The sequence below is a fragment of the Giraffa tippelskirchi genome, chromosome 7 (assembly GCF_054371585.1).
Source record: "Giraffa tippelskirchi isolate mGirTip1 chromosome 7, T2T-mGirTip1v1.2.pri, whole genome shotgun sequence".
NCBI classification, from domain to species: Eukaryota; Metazoa; Chordata; class Mammalia; order Artiodactyla; family Giraffidae; genus Giraffa; species Giraffa tippelskirchi.
This window is the reverse complement of record NC_137281.1, coordinates 64,014,400-64,029,493: the sequence shown is the minus strand read 5'-3', so window position 1 is coordinate 64,029,493 and position 15,094 is coordinate 64,014,400. Positions and strand designations below refer to the sequence as shown.

General features: G+C 55.2%; 1 long non-coding RNA gene across 1 annotated transcript in view; it reads right to left on the bottom strand.

Moving 5' to 3' along the window:
* Nucleotides 1–14,840, bottom strand: part of LOC145513994 (uncharacterized) — a 159,993-nt gene extending 145,153 nt beyond the window's left edge. Inside the window, exons 1-2 of the long non-coding RNA XR_014059798.1 lie at nt 14,729–14,840; nt 7,091–7,202 (exon numbers count right to left, since the gene is read on the bottom strand). This is a non-coding gene — a long non-coding RNA (uncharacterized LOC145513994). The remainder of the gene's footprint in view (nt 1–7,090; nt 7,203–14,728) is intronic.
* Nucleotides 14,841–15,094: the final 254 nt, after the last annotated feature.

The window sequence follows — 15,094 nt, the reverse complement described above, 5'->3', positions numbered from 1 at the left end:
TAATAGGGTGACGGAGAGCTATACCTTTCCCATCTATGTGAATTTAGGTTTAAACTAGATTTCCCTTGGCTATTATATAAGACAAAAAAAACCACATCACCCCCTTTCACTCCCCCCACCCCCAAAAAGTGTTTTAGTCTATTGAGTTTTTGTGTCCTCAGTTGTGTCTGATTCACGGCAACTCACGAACTCTACACAGCCAGGCTCTTCCGTCCATGGAATTCAGGGCAATTTTTTTCTGTCACAGTAAATGCCCACCCTGGGTGATCCAAAGGCAAGGGCTCAGAGGCTCCTGAGAGACTAACTCCTTTCAGCTGAGCACAGAGCTGGCTCCTCACTGGGATGCCTGTGGCCTGGGGCTCCCAGAGGGAACAGCAGCACTCGCCCCACCGTGTGGTCACTGCTGCAAGTGCAGGCTGCTCCTCACTCCCCCTTGACAGTGTCCCTGAGGGCAGAACAGTGTGAATCTACTCAAGGTGGAAATGCAAACTCCGATGCAACCAAACTTCCCACAAGGTCTCCAAAACCACTCAGGAACAGGGAATTGGAAACTGCAGGGCATGACATGAATGGAGATGGAGACTTGACACCTTACACCGAGTTCACTTCCAGTTATCCCTAGACAAAGTTTCCATGAAAACTTGTCACAAATCTAGAAGAACAATGAGCAGAAACCGGACACGTGCTTTGAGTCTTCACACACAAAACTAAAAGGCAGTCCACAAAACAACCCAGAGAATACAGTGGACTTTGCAAAATCAAAGACATCTACCGTGGGAAAGACCTCATTACAAAAGCAAAAGACAGGTCATACATCGCGAGACGAATGAGTGGAAACACAAAGCTTCTCAAGGACGTGTCTCCAAACAGACAAAGAACACCAACACAACAAGCCTGTGAAAACTAGGGAAAGGTCTGAAGGGACGCCAGACTGAGGAAGACACACACAGAGTATCCCGGATGATGTCCAGCACTGAGGGCCTGAAGAAACAACAGTCTAGTTGCACTCCCTCAGGCCTGTGTGACCCTGGATGAGGCCTCTGTTTCCCGGTGGCTCTGAGAGATGGACAGGGAGGAAGGGGAAGAGAAATCACTTGCACTTCTAATACTCACAGCAAAGTCTTCCAATGAGAAGGGAATTATCACCCCCACTGACAATGCCATTCACTGAAGTGATACCCACGAGTCCATCTAACCCAGAAGGGAAGGAAGGACCTGTTCTCACAAAACGGCGAGAGATGGAAGAAAGAAGATCAAGCCCACACCAATCACTGGAAAGAGAAGCTGTGCTCAGGGCTTGAAAGAATTCCTATTGGGAAAATGATGTCACAGCCCCACAAGGCAATCCACAGCTTCGATGCTATTCCTCCCAAAATGCCAATGCATGTTCGCACCGAACAAAGAATTGCAAAAGGGGTTACGGAAACAGAAAAGAGCCTAAATTGTCAATACAATCCGACGAAAAAGCCCCGATACGGACGTCCAAGGTTGTGTGAAAGGAAATTAGACGACCAAACTAGGATCCTCAGGAGAGTATCGGAGAAGGCGATGGCGACCCACTCCAGTACTCTTGCCTGGAAAATGCCCTGGACGGAGGAGCCTGGTAGGCTGCAGGCCATGGGGTCGCGCAGAGTCAGACACGACTGAAGTGACTTAGCCGCAGCGGCAGCAGCAGGACAGTATGCTATTGGGAATACAACAACACACACAGATCCAGATCGATGGAATAAAGTTGAGGGTCCAGAAACAAACCCCGGCATCCAAGGTCAACTCATCTCTGACACAGAAGGGGAGAATATCCAAATGGGAACAAGAAAGCCTCTTCAATCAATGTCCATGGGAAAACCAGACAGCTACATCTGAAGAACGCTATTGGTTTTGATCTCACACCACCTCAATATCGGGGAAAAACCTCACCCTAAAGACTGATGTCATGAGATAGCTAGAAAGAAGCGTAGGTCAAAGGCTCCTTAACATCAGAGTCTCCTTGCCATTTGCTGGGCGGAGGTAGAAATGGGTCTCTTCAAGTAAGGGAAAGAGGGAAACCAAGTACACCAATGGGTTTCCATCCAATGGAACCTCTTCACAACAGAGAAGCTAAGCATTCACAAATGCAAAAGATAGGAAACGGAACATGAGAGACTCCTTGCAAGTGGTGTATCTGAGAAGGGGTTCATATGGAAAGAGACGAAGAATGCACAGCACTCAGATTCCAAGAAACACCACCACCACCCTTGACCCTTCCCCCATGACCAACTCCGACCTAAAGCCTTTCTCTCCCTCTAACCTATCCCTAAAACATAACCCTCATTTAATCATATACATGTGCATTCCTAGCATCCATCCATCCACACACGAGAGAGAAAGAGGAAGACACAGACTGAATCGAGAAAGGAAAAGAGAGGGACACAGCCAGAGAGAGACACGGAACCAAAGAGAGGAAAGGAGTCGATGGTCCAGACTTTTCATCAATCTGTCTCGAAGGTAGAAGCAATGACAGCGCCCATCCACCCCAGAAGGGGGAAACGGACGGAAGGTTTGGAGAGGAAAAGACAAGAACGCAGGGAGCCATTAGAAGCTCAGCCACCCGCAGAAGCCGAGCTGGGACACTTGAACAGAATCTCAATGGAAACAGAGGACCAGAAAGTTGGCTACTCTTTTCTATCAGAGAGGGAGACCTTCGAGTCTTCCTTTCGGTCCTCCAACTTGCATGCGGGGTCTCAAAACAGTCAGGAGGGGGAGTGCCTTTTCCTGGGTACCACGGCGCATCCAGGCCTCGTTCTGCCCCATTCTGTGCTGTGTCAGCCCTGGATGGAGTCTTTCTTTCTGAAGTCTCAGCGCACAAGCTCCACGTGATATCAGCCCCAGGTGGAAAGGCATGGAGCTGCTCGTAGGCCGACAGACCTAGGAAACAGATGGGAGAATGACCCCCACTCTGCAGATGGAGAGACCGGGGAAACCCTGAGGGGCATATGCTTGTCCAGGGCCACACCACTTATGAGAAGAAGGAGCCTGGTCTGAGAGCAGCGGGGTCCTCGGAGCTCAGGCCCTGGGTGCACCCAGGCCTCCCCAGGGCTGTGGGCTGGGCTGTGTGGCTGTCACTGTGCCTGCACATGGCCTAAGGGGGGTGGTCGAGCAGTCAGAAACCCAGAGATTCCCTTGCGAAGTTTTGGGGAAGGGACCTCAGCACGAACCCCAGGAAATGATGTCACCTGCCGGCAACAGAACCCAACAGAACCCGCAACCCGGGTATCCAGGCCTCCAGAGCGGAGAGGAGCCCCCAGCCAGATCACTTGCTGCCAGGATGTTCTGCTGTTTGCCCCTGCCCAGAGGCCGCGGCCTCAGGAGAGCTCACAGGCAGTGTGCGTGGGCACCCTGTCGACGTTGGCTCAGGTCACCCCCGAGAGGCCTCTGGCCCTTTGCCCGGAGAAACAGAAAGGTAACACGGGGAGCCCCAGGCGGGGCAAGGCCACCTCTCCCATGCCACCCGGAAACACCGGGTCCTTTGCCTGTGTGTGTGGATGCGGGTTTCTCGGGGTGTGTCTCCCTCAAGGAAGCCCAGGCGGATGTGGGGTCAGAAGCCTGCGGACAAGTTGTGTCCACACCCCAGGGGAGAGCAGGCTGGGTGGGATGGGGAGAGTGCGGGCAGCGCCGGCCGCCCAGGCTGACCTCACACCCTCAGGTGGGTCTCTTTCCTCCCGGGTGGGGATCTGAGCAGACACACGTCTCTGACCCTTCTGGGAAGAGAAATTCGAGCAGGCAGAAGCAGCGGCTCCACTGGCCAGGCCCAGCTCGGGAAACTCCCAGCACGGCTGGCTGACGGTCACTGTCGTTGCAGAGCTTCCCACGTGATGAGGCCGAGGACGGGGACACCCCGTCCACCTCCCGGAGGGAGGGGTCGGAGCACCACCCCCCCGCCCGTGAGGCCCAGTGCAGGCTCCAGGTGAGCGTGCCCACGGAGGCATCAGCCCCACCGGGGGCGAAGCGGAGGCGGGGAAGGCCTGCTGCTGAGACACCGCCCAGGATACACCCGGCGGCCCAGTCTGAGGCTGCCACGGAGCTCAGCACACCCGGCTCCGACCCAGAGTCCCGAGAACCCCGGCCTCTGAGGCAGCAGGAGGACCTGGAGCCCAGCACGCCAGAGCACAGAGGTGAGGACGCTGGGGCTGGTGCACGGGAGTGTGTGGGGAGGGGGTGCTGAGCTACACACGGACGAGTCCCCGAAAGATGCTGCTGGGCCTGCAGCAAGCGCTGGCCTCACACCCCCACCCCCATCTTGCACACTTCAGTCCCAAAAGACATCCGACCCTGGGTATTCTTTGGGAATCTCTTGGAAGCTTTCTGTCCCGGGATACGCACATGCCAAGGCTGGCCTGTGGGCAAACTTTGCTTCTCCCCCAGCTCTAGCACTGGCCTCCAACTGGAACCAGGCTCTACTTCCCAGACCTGTCCCTACAGAGGTGGTGGCTCCAGGTGCAGGACCCAGGGATCCACCGAGGCCAGATGGAGAACCGAGACTTGCCCTCGCAGAGACACCAGGCCAGCTGGGTACTGGCCAGCACACCGGGCAGATCGGATCTCCGTGCCTGCAGGGCCCCCAGCCCCAGGCACTGATGTCCCACCCCCTCAGCCAGAACCTCCACCTCCACGTGCACCTGTACCTGCTCGGGCTTTGGCAGGAGAACCCGAGGCAGAGGAGGAGTCACCGCCTCGGCAGGGAGAGCCTGCCCTGGCTCCCGCGCAACACCCAGACGCCAACGATGACTCACCCGCCCCTGCAGGAAGAACGAGCCCCCGCTCTGGGCAGAGACCCAGAGCCCTTGCCGGAAACACCACGTCCAGGGGAGCGGTCGGCTCTGCAGCCTCCATCCCTGTCTGCTCACCGTGGACGCCGGCAACTCGGTCTGCCCCCAGGGGACATGGAGTTCCTTTCCCCTGAACTGCTTTGCATTTGGTTTGTTTCCACCTTTCTGGTGATGTTTTATTTTGTGTATGGTTTCCTGTATTTCTCTTGGTTAAGTTGGGATTAGTAAACTTTTTCATCATTGTTGCAATTTGGGAACACTGTTGTGTAACTCTGGTGATACTGTGTTACCATCCCAATTTGTAGTTTCAGACCTGTTCGATCTTTATGCCCCAACCCCCAACAAAGCCTGGATTCAAGGCAAGCACGCCCTGTTCATCCCTCCCCCCGATCCTGAACACAATTTCATCTTTTCTTTCTGCATTCCTTCCTATATTCTTGGTGTCCCCAATCAATGACTCTCAGTGAAATGACTGAAGGAGTTTTTTCCGGACTCTCCACCTACTGTAAGACTCCATTGGAGAGTTCTCATTTGTATGTCATTTGAACTAGCCTTTGATAGCTGAAAGGACGGTGTACGTCCTTTCAAGATATCATGTGCCAAACGAAGCCCTTTTGGCAAATGCCATCATTATCTCCAGGCAGGCATTGCTGTTTGAAGGGTGACATCTCAGCCAGAAGGCAGAGGCTGAGCTCCTCTTGTTGCACCAGCTCCCAAAAGAAGCCAAGAAAGGGAGCTGGAACAACAAACCACCCCAACGCCCAGGAAAGCGTTCTTCACGACAGAAGGCTAGAAAATGACCCAACAACCTTGTGGCCCAGAACCCCTCTAAAAAATCACTGTTCCATAAAAAAGAGAAACACATGGGAAGTTCCAAGGAGAGGCAATGCCCATGGCCAGTGTACTTTAGAGACGGCCTGACCGCTCCGGGGAAGACACGCACCGACGGAACCCCTTGGGAAACAGCAGTGATAGTCCTCACCGTCGTAAGGGTTTCCTCTGGGGACAACCTGCCCTGGGCACCACATGAGGGAGCAGACCGGCTTCTCTTCCTCTGCCCCCACACCATTCACTCATGAAGGCAGCTCAGGCGTTCTCATGCCCTGCCTGCCTGCCTGCCTGCCTGGCTCATCCGTGAGCTGTGCCCACCTCCAGGGCAGGACTCCACCTTCTCCTCTCTGTGTACCGTGAATCTGCACACAGTGGGCTTTCAGAACCTTAGGAGACTTGAGCCATTCCCACTGGAGCCAGAACCCTCCCCAGGAAGGAAAACAGCTGTGGAGTCATTTTGGCCCCAGCACTGGTTCCCAAACCCTGGCGGCTCCTACAGCCTCTACGGTGTGAAGAGGGAGGTCCCTTTTGACAGAGCTTTCCAGCTGTCAGATCTAAGCTGTTGTTTCCCTGTCAGCTGTGTCTCTTCCGTTGCAGCCAGGTGGGCCACGCTGCTCCAAAGGAGCTCACAAGCTGAGTGGCAAGGGAGGTATTGAGAGGACAGGGATGGCTACAACGTGCTGCAAACTGAGTGAGGGTCCCCACAATCCTCAGCAAAGGTCTGTGGTGTGCAAGTGGGGAGTAGAGGGCCCCCAAGTTCCAAAGGAAGGGAGGTACTCGGGAGCTAAAGCCCTTGGCTGCTGTGGTAGCAGCTGCAGATGGCAGCTCGTCCACAGTGCACTTCGAATGAGGTCATATGAGCGGGACTCTGGAAATGGCTCCGAAATCCAGAGAAAGGGGTCAGGGTATGTGGGAATCCGGCGGGGGTGGGGGGTGGATGAAGGAAGGTGTCCTTCCCCTCTCCAGTGTAATTTGGTTTGGTGAGTCTCAAAGTTACCAGATGGCACTTCCCAAGTCAGGCCCCCGCAGGAATCAGGGTGGGCTGCGTGCCTCGGCCCCTGCCACAGGGACAAGCCACACCAGTGGCCTCCCTGAGCTCAAATGGCCGGATCTGGGGGTTCTGTCTGGGTGCACACCTCCTTGCTGTGGCCAAGTTCCCCCCTTCTCTGAGCACCAGCTTCATCCTCTCGAAGGAGGACATCGATTGCTACCTTGGCACGTTACTCTCTTCATCCTGTGAAGACTCATTAGGCTTATCCTACAATTACTAGCTGGCCCGAAGAGATATCTCCTGAATCCAGATTAAGCTGGAGTCTCCCAGGCTCATCTGGCATGTCTTCCCTGAAGTCTGCCAAAACCCACACCCTTGCATTTCCAGGGACTCCCCTTAGCCAGCTGGGCAGAAAACCCAGCATGCTTCAAACAAGCTGACAGACAAGCGGGAGAGGACTCACGGGCAGACGGCCTCCCTCAGGTCTCGGGTGGAGCTCTGGGACCACAGCAGCAACGGGCCATCCCAGCCCCTGGGCTCAGCAGCGCCCTCATTCTCAGGCCGGCGGCTCTGCCCTGAGGGGAGCAGGAAGGTCACCAACTGCCGCAGGCGGACCTCAAGCCCCTCCCACTGCTGGAGCCTGACCTCCCCCGGCCCCACCCCTTCCCCTACCCCAGCAGGACAAGAGCTCGTCTTCCCCTGGCTTCCAACTTGAGGCCCGGCCCTGGGCCCCGATTGGGCACTGCCCCAGTCCGGAGCCAATCACAGTGGCCAGGGAGGTGGAACGCACCGATTGGCCAGGGCCAGGTCATGTGACCATGCTCCCCAGGAAACTCAAATATTACCAAGATTCCCTAACAAACCAATGAACAAAATTATCCAGTAAACGCAAACCGTACTTTTTAATGAGGCCAATGTCACAGAAAAAAAAAAAATGCTTCACAATGAACTGCTCAAGGAAGCTACTAAATAAACTTTCAGAAAAGTTAAGTCGTTTTTTTTTTTTTTTTTTAATAGGGTGACGGAGAGCTATACCTTTCCCATCTATGTGAATTTAGGTTTAAACTAGATTTCCCTTGGCTATTATATAAGACAAAAAACCCCACATCACCCCCTTTCACTGCCCCCACCCCCAAAAAGTGTTTTAGTCTATTGAGTTTTTGTGTCCTCAGTTGTGTCTGATTCACGGCAACTCACGAACTCTACACAGCCAGGCTCTTCCGTCCATGGAATTCAAGGCAATTTTTTTCTGTCACAGTAAATGCCCACCCTGGGTGATCCAAAGGCAAGGGCTCAGAGGCTCCTGAGAGAATAACTCCTTTCAGCTGAGCACAGAGCTGGCTCCTCACTGGGATGCCTGTGGCCTGGGGCTCCCAGAGGGGAGAGCAGCACTCGCCCCACCGTGTGGTCACTGCTGCAAGTGCAGGCTGCTCCTCACTCCCCCTTGACAGTGTCCCTGAGGGCAGAACAGTGTGAATCTACTCAAGGTGGAAATGCAAACTCCGATGCAACCAAACTTCCCACAAGGTCTCCAAAACCACTCAGGAACAGGGAATTGGAAACTGCAGGGCATGACATGAATGGAGATGGAGACTTGACACCTTACACCGAGTTCACTTCCAGTTATCCCTAGACAAAGTTTCCATGAAAACTTGTCACAAATCTAGAAGAACAATGAGCAGAAACCGGACACGTGCTTTGAGTCTTCACACACAAAACTAAAAGGCAGTCCACAAAACAACCCAGAGAATACAGTGGACTTTGCAAAATCAAAGACATCTACCGTGGGAAAGACCTCATTACAAAAGCAAAAGACAGGTCATACATCGCGAGACGAATGAGTGGAAACACAAAGCTTCTCAAGGACGTGTCTCCAAACAGACAAAGAACACCAGCACAACAAGCCTGTGAAAACTAGGGAAAGGTCTGAAGGGACGCCAGACTGAGGAAGACACACACAGAGTATCCCGGATGATGTCCAGCACTGAGGGCCTGAAGAAACAACAGTCTAGTTGCACTCCCTCAGGCCTGGGTGACCCTGGATGAGGCCTCTGTTTCCCGGTGGCTCTGAGAGACGGACAGGGAGGAAGGGGAAGAGAAATCACTTGCACTTCTAATACTCACAGCAAAGTCTTCCAATGAGAAGGGAATTATCACCCCCACTGACAATGCCATTCACTGAAGTGATACCCACGAGTCCATCTAACCCAGAAGGGAAGGAAGGACCTGTTCTCACAAAACGGCGAGAGATGGAAGAAAGAAGATCAAGCCCACACCAATCACTGGAAAGAGAAGCTGTGCTCAGGGCTTGAAAGAATTCCTATTGGGAAAATGATGTCACAGCCCCACAAGGCAATCCACAGCTTCGATGCTATTCCTCCCAAAATGCCAATGCATGTTCGCACCGAACAAAGAATTGCAAAAGGGGTTACGGAAACAGAAAAGAGCCTAAATTGTCAATACAATCCGACGAAAAAGCCCCGATACGGACGTCCAAGGTTGTGTGAAAGGAAATTAGACGACCAAACTAGGATCCTCAGGAGAGTATCGGAGAAGGCGATGGCGACCCACTCCAGTACTCTTGCCTGGAAAATGCCCTGGACGGAGGAGCCTGGTAGGCTGCAGGCCATGGGGTCGCGCAGAGTCAGACACGACTGAAGTGACTTAGCCGCAGCGGCAGCAGCAGGACAGTATGCTATTGGGAATACAACAACACACACAGATCCAGATCGATGGAATAAAGTTGAGGGTCCAGAAACAAACCCCGGCATCCAAGGTCAACTCATCTCTGACACAGAAGGGGAGAATATCCAAATGGGAACAAGAAAGCCTCTTCAATCAATGTCCATGGGAAAACCAGACAGCTACATCTGAAGAACGCTATTGGTTTTGATCTCACACCACCTCAATATCGGGGAAAAACCTCACCCTAAAGACTGATGTCATGAGATAGCTAGAAAGAAGCGTAGGTCAAAGGCTCCTTAACATCAGAGTCTCCTTGCCATTTGCTGGGCGGAGGTAGAAATGGGTCTCTTCAAGTAAGGGAAAGAGGGAAACCAAGTACACCAATGGGTTTCCATCCAATGGAACCTCTTCACAACAGAGAAGCTAAGCATTCACAAATGCAAAAGATAGGAAACGGAACATGAGAGACTCCTTGCAAGTGGTGTATCTGAGAAGGGGTTCATATGGAAAGAGACGAAGAATGCACAGCACTCAGATTCCAAGAAACACCACCACCACCCTTGACCCTTCCCCCATGACCAACTCCGACCTAAAGCCTTTCTCTCCCTCTAACCTATCCCTAAAACATAACCCTCATCTAATCATATACATGTGCATTCCTAGCATCCATCCATCCACACACGAGAGAGAAAGAGGAAGACACAGACTGAATCGAGAAAGGAAAAGAGAGGGACACAGCCAGAGAGAGACACGGAACCAAAGAGAGGAAAGGAGTCGATGGTCCAGACTTTTCATCAATCTGTCTCGAAGGTAGAAGCAATGACAGCGCCCATCCACCCCAGAAGGGGGAAACGGACGGAAGGTTTGGAGAGGAAAAGACAAGAACGCAGGGAGCCATTAGAAGCTCAGCCACCTGCAGAAGCCGAGCTGGGACACTTGAACAGAATCTCAATGGAAACAGAGGACCAGAAAGTTGGCTACTCTTTTCTATCAGAGAGGGAGACCTTCGAGTCTTCCTTTCGGTCCTCCAACTTGCATGCGGGGTCTCAAAACAGTCAGGAGGGGGAGTGCCTTTTCCTGGGTACCACGGCGCATCCAGGCCTCGTTCTGCCCCATTCTGTGCTGTGTCAGCCCTGGATGGAGTCTTTCTTTCTGAAGTCTCAGCGCACAAGCTCCACGTGATATCAGCCCCAGGTGGAAAGGCATGGAGCTGCTCGTAGGCCGACAGACCTAGGAAACAGATGGGGGAATGACCCCCACTCTGCAGATGGAGAGACCGGGGAAACCCTGAGGGGCATATGCTTGTCCAGGGCCACACCACTTATGAGAAGAAGGAGCCTGGTCTGAGAGCAGCGGGGTCCTCGGAGCTCAGGCCCTGGGTGCACCCAGGCCTCCCCAGGGCTGTGGGCTGGGCTGTGTGGCTGTCACTGTGCCTGCACATGGCCTAAGGGGGGTGGTCGAGCAGTCAGAAACCCAGAGATTCCCTTGCGAAGTTTTGGGGAAGGGACCTCAGCACGAACCCCAGGAAATGATGTCACCTGCCGGCAACAGAACCCAACAGAACCCGCAACCCGGGTATCCAGGCCTCCAGAGCGGAGAGGAGCCCCCAGCCAGATCACTTGCTGCCAGGATGTTCTGCTGCTTGCCCCTGCCCAGAGGCCGGGGCCTCAGGAGAGCTCACAGGCAGTGTGCGTGGGCACCCTGTCGACGTTGGCTCAGGGCACCCCCGAGAGGCCTCTGGCCCTTTGCCCGGAGAAACAGAAAGGTAACACGGGGAGCCCCAGGCGGGGCCAGGCCACCTCTCCCATGCCACCCGGAAACACCGGGTCCTTTGCCTGTGTGTGTGGATGCGGGTTTCTCGGGGTGTGTCTCCCTCAAGGAAGCCCAGGCGGATGTGGGGTCAGAAGCCTGCGGACAAGTTGTGTCCACACCCCAGGGGAGAGCAGGCTGGGTGGGATGGGGAGAGTGCGGGCAGCGCCGGCCGCCCAGGCTGACCTCACACCCTCAGGTGGGTCTCTTTCCTCCCGGGTGGGGATCTGAGCAGACACACGTCTCTGACCCTTCTGGGAAGAGAAATTCGAGCAGGCAGAAGCAGCGGCTCCACTGGCCAGGCCCAGCTCGGAAAACTCCCAGCACGGCTGGCTGACGGTCACTGTCGTTGCAGAGCTTCCCACGTGATGAGGCCGAGGACGGGGACACCCCGTCCACCTCCCGGAGGGAGGGGTAGGAGCACCACCCCCCCGCCCGTGAGGCCCAGTGCAGGCTCCAGGTGAGCGTGCCCACGGAGGCATCAGCCCCACCGGGGGCGAAGCGGAGGCGGGGAAGGCCTGCTGCTGAGACACCGCCCAGGATACACCCGGCGGCCCAGTCTGAGGCTGCCACGGAGCTCAGCACACCCGGCTCCGACCCAGAGTCCCGAGAACCCCGGCCTCTGAGGCAGCAGGAGGACCTGGAGCCCAGCACGCCAGAGCACAGAGGTGAGGACGCTGGGGCTGGTGCACAGGAGTGTGTGGGGAGGGGGTGCTGAGCTACACACGGACGAGTCCCCGAAAGATGCTGCTGGGCCTGCAGCAAGCGCTGGCCTCACACGCCCACCCCCATCTTGCACACTTCAGTCCCAAAAGACATCCGACCCTGGGTATTCTTTGGGAATCTCTTGGAAGCTTTCTGTCCCGGGATACGCACATGCCAAGGCTGGCCTGTGGGCAAACTTTGCTTCTCCCCCAGCTCTAGCACTGGCCTCCAACTGGAACCAGGCTCTACTTCCCAGACCTGTCCCTACAGAGGTGGTGGCTCCAGGTGCAGGACCCAGGGATCCACCGAGGCCAGATGGAGAACCGAGACTTGCCCTCGCAGAGACACCAGGCCAGCTGGGTACTGGCCAGCACACCGGGCAGATCGGATCTCCGTGCCTGCAGGGCCCCCAGCCCCAGGCACTGATGTCCCACCCCCTCAGCCAGAACCTCCACCTCCACGTGCACCTGTACCTGCTCGGGCTTTGGCAGGAGAACCCGAGGCAGAGGAGGAGTCACCGCCTCGGCAGGGAGAGCCTGCCCTGGCTCCCGCGCAACACCCAGACGCCGACGATGACTCACCCGCCCCTGCAGGAAGAACGAGCCCCCGCTCTGGGCAGAGACCCAGAGCCCTTGCCGGAAACACCACGTCCAGGGGAGCGGTCGGCTCTGCAGCCTCCATCCCTGTCTGCTCACCGTGGACGCCGGCAACTCGGACTGCCCCCAGGGGACATGGAGTTCCTTTCCCCTGAACTGCTTTGCATTTGGTTTGTTTCCACCTTTCTGGTGATGTTTTATTTTGTGTATGGTTTCCTGTATTTCTCTTGGTTAAGTTGGGATTAGTAAACTTTTTCATCATTGTTGCAATTTGGGAACACTGTTGTGTAACTCTGGTGATACTGTGTTACCATCCCAATTTGTAGTTTCAGACCTGTTCGATCTTTATGCCCCACCCCCCAACAAAGCCTGGATTCAAGGCAAGCACGCCCTGTTCATCCCTCCCCCCGATCCTGAACACAATTTCATCTTTTCTTTCTGCATTCCTTCCTATATTCTTGGTGTCCCCAATCAATGACTCTCAGTGAAATGACTGAAGGAGTTTTTTCCGGACTCTCCACCTACTGTAAGACTCCATTGGAGAGTTCTCATTTGTATGTCATTTGAACTAGCCTTTGATAGCTGAAAGGACGGTGTACGTCCTTTCAAGATATCATGTGCCAAACGAAGCCCTTTTGGCAAATGCCATCATTATCTCCAGGCAGGCATTGCTGTTTGAAGGGTGACATCTCAGCCAGAAGGCAGAGGCTGAGCTCCTCTTGTTGCACCAGCTCCCAAAAGAAGCCAAGAAAGGGAGCTGGAACAACAAACCACCCCAACGCCCAGGAAAGCGTTCTTCACGACAGAAGGCTAGAAAATGACCCAACAACCTTGTGGCCCAGAACCCCTCTAAAAAATCACTGTTCCATAAAAAAGAGAAACACATGGGAAGTTCCAAGGAGAGGCAATGCCCATGGCCAGTGTACTTTAGAGACGGCCTGACCGCTCCGGGGAAGACACGCACCGACGGAACCCCTTGGGAAACAGCAGTGATAGTCCTCACCGTCGTAAGGGTTTCCTCTGGGGACAACCTGCCCTGGGCACCACATGAGGGAGCAGACCGGCTTCTCTTCCTCTGCCCCCACACCATTCACTCATGAAGGCAGCTCAGGTGTTCTCATGCCCTGCCTGCCTGCCTGCCTGCCTGGCTCATCCGTGAGCTGTGCCCACCTCCAGGGCAGGACTCCACCTTCTCCTCTCTGTGTACCGTGAATCTGCACACAGTGGGCTTTCAGAACCTTAGGAGACTTGAGCCATTCCCACTGGAGCCAGAACCCTCCCCAGGAAGGAAAACAGCTGTGGAGTCATTTTGGCCCCAGCACTGGTTCCCAAACCCTGGCGGCTCCTACAGCCTCTACGGTGTGAAGAGGGAGGTCCCTTTTGACAGAGCTTTCCAGCTGTCAGATCTAAGCTGTTGTTTCCCTGTCAGCTGTGTCTCTTCCGTTGCAGCCAGGTGGGCCACGCTGCTCCAAAGGAGCTCACAAGCTGAGTTGCAAGGGAGGTATTGAGAGGACAGGGATGGCTACAACGTGCTGCAAACTGAGTGAGGGTCCCCACAATCCTCAGCAAAGGTCTGTGGTGTGCAAGTGGGGAGTAGAGGGCCCCCAAGTTCCAAAGGAAGGGAGGTACTCGGGAGCTAAAGCCCTTGGCTGCTGTGGTAGCAGCTGCAGATGGCAGCTCGTCCACAGTGCACTTCGAATGAGGTCATATGAGCGGGACTCTGGAAATGGCTCCGAAATCCAGAGAAAGGGGTCAGGGTATGTGGGAATCCGGCGGGGGTGGGGGGTGGATGAAGGAAGGTGTCCTTCCCCTCTCCAGTGTAATTTGGTTTGGTGAGTCTCAAAGCTACCAGATGGCACTTCCCAAGTCAGGCCCCCGCAGGAATCAGGGTGGGCTGCGTGCCTCGGCCCCTGCCACAGGGACAAGCCACACCAGTGGCCTCCCTGAGCTCAAATGGCCGGATCTGGGGGTTCTGTCTGGGTGCACACCTCCTTGCTGTGGCCAAGTTCCCCCCTTCTCTGAGCACCAGCTTCATCCTCTCGAAGGAGGACATCGATTGCTACCTTGGCACGTTACTCTCTTCATCCTGTGAAGACTCATTAGGCTTATCCTACAATTACTAGCTGGCCCGAAGAGATATCTCCTGAATCCAGATTAAGCTGGAGTCTCCCAGGCTCATCTGGCATGTCTTCCCTGAAGTCTGCCAAAACCCACACCCTTGCATTTCCAGGGACTCCCCTTAGCCAGCTGGGCAGAAAACCCAGCATGCTTCAAACAAGCTGACAGACAAGCGGGAGAGGACTCACGGGCAGACGGCCTCCCTCAGGTCTCGGGTGGAGCTCTGGGACCACAGCAGCAACGGGCCATCCCAGCCCCTGGGCTCAGCAGCGCCCTCATTCTCAGGCCGGCGGCTCTGCCCTGAGGGGAGCAGGAAGGTCACCAACTGCCGCAGGCGGACCTCAAGCCCCTCCCACTGCTGGAGCCTGACCTCCCCCGGCCCCACCCCTTCCCCTACCCCAGCAGGACAAGAGCTCGTCTTCCCCTGGCTTCCAACTTGAGGCCCGGCCCTGGGCCCCGATTGGGCACTGCCCCAGTCCGGAGCCAATCACAGTGGCCAGGGAGGTGGAACGCACCGATTGGCCAGGGCCAGGTCATGTGACCATGCTCCCCAG